At 31.2% G+C, this 1766-nt stretch overlaps 1 non-coding gene across 1 annotated transcript; it reads right to left on the bottom strand.

The window, feature by feature from the left end:
• Positions 1-510: 510 nt before the first annotated feature.
• Positions 511-617, bottom strand: LOC113752557. The gene has a single exon (XR_003464875.1). It is a non-coding gene; the product is annotated as a small nucleolar RNA R71 (small nucleolar RNA).
• Between the last annotated feature and the right edge of the window lie 1149 nt (positions 618-1766).

Genomic DNA, 1766 nt, shown 5'->3' with positions numbered 1-1766 from the left:
ATACAATATGTATTGTCATACATAAACTCAATTACATAACAACCTTTTAGTCACAAGTAAAACTAGGGTTTTGATTTAAATTTAAAGTGTCCAAATAAAAAAAACAATGTGTTAAAACAAGACAAAAGAAAGAAATCGAAATTTTAAAAGAACGAGGGAAAAATATTGTCCTAAAATTCGGGGTATCATGCAAACTAACATTGCAAGACTAGTAGTTAATTTAAATAATTTGAAATCAAGCCTGCCTTGATTCAAATTATTTAACAAGAGTAATTTAGTGGCAATTTAATGGAGGACCCTAATGCACACTTAGCCAATTTTATGAAGATATGTGATACAATTATGTTCAATGATTTAAGTGATGATGCTATTAAACTTAGATTGTTTCCATTTTCTCTGTATGACAAAGTTAAGGTATGGCTATACTAACATGCTCCTTACACTTTTACCACTTGGATTGATTTGTCATAAGCACTCTTGAACAAATATATTTTGCTTGTTAAAACTGCAAAAATGTGAACGGAAATAACTGGTTTTCATCAATAGAAAGGTGAATCACTATATGAAGTTTGGGAGCGATTTAAGAAGCTATAGAGTAAATGTCCACATCATGAATTTTCTAATGGGATTATTGTTCAACTTCTATAATGATTTAACTTATCTTACTAAACTCAATATAGATACTGCTACAAGAGGAGTTTTAGTGGACAAATCTATGGAAGACGCCTAACAATTGATTGAGGAGATGGTTTCTAAATATTATTAATGGACAAATGACAGAGATAGTCATAGAAAAGCAACTAGTATATGGTGAAATTATCGTAATTTTGGATGGAAGAATCAAGGAGCACAATAAAGACAATTAAATTCATTGGGTTTTCAATCTAAACAAGCATCCGTTGAGTCAAAACCTGCATGGACCTAGCCATTGAAAGATTGGCTAATTCCACCAAGGAGAGATTTGAAAGAATTGAGAGAAGAATTGACCAATTTACCGCAATCTATAAATATGTAGAGATCCAACCGGTCAAATTGCTAATTCAATCAATAATAGGAGCCATGGAAATTTACATAATAAAACTAAAGTGAACCCTAGAGAACACTGTAAGGCAATTACTCTTCGCAATGGTAGACAGCTTGACAGTTTTCTAATTAATGAAGGAAAGGAAGAAAATGAGAGTAACAAAGAGGAGAAAATGAAAGATAAGAAAGAAGGTGAGATAGATAAGAACAAGAAAGAAGAATAGGTTATGTGAAAAACCATTTCATGAGCAAAATGCACCTATACTTCCAATTCTATTTGCACAACAATTGAAAAAGGGCAAGAGTGACAAAGAGTTTGAAAATTTTGTTAAAATTTTTAAACAATTACATATTGACATCCCTTTTGCAGATTGAAGGAAATTAAACCAAGCTCCTTTTTAGTTCTTATTTGTTTAGTTTCTATATTAAATTAGGAAATATCAAATCATTTTCCAAAAAAAATTGATTTACAATTGTATTTGTTTTAGGAAGCTTCACAGTTATAAATACTTCCAATTTGGTAGGTTATTACTTGAAGAGTCGAGTTGAGTTGAGTCTTGAGAGTGGATTTGAGAGAAAACCTCACAGCTGAGATTTTGAGTTGTCGGGGTGAAATGTTATGACTATTGTTGGGTTTTGTTGAGATTTGAGTTAATTAAATTAGTGAGCATTTGTTCTCCTCCTCTTCCCACATATTTTTATATGTGTTAAAATTGCTTCCGCTATGCATGTTATTTTGTGTC

The sequence above is a fragment of the Coffea eugenioides genome, chromosome 1 (assembly GCF_003713205.1).
Source record: "Coffea eugenioides isolate CCC68of chromosome 1, Ceug_1.0, whole genome shotgun sequence".
In the NCBI taxonomy this organism is placed as follows: domain Eukaryota; kingdom Viridiplantae; phylum Streptophyta; class Magnoliopsida; order Gentianales; family Rubiaceae; genus Coffea; species Coffea eugenioides.
Note: the sequence above shows the minus strand (reverse complement) of the source record. Positions and strands in the feature narration are given on the sequence as shown.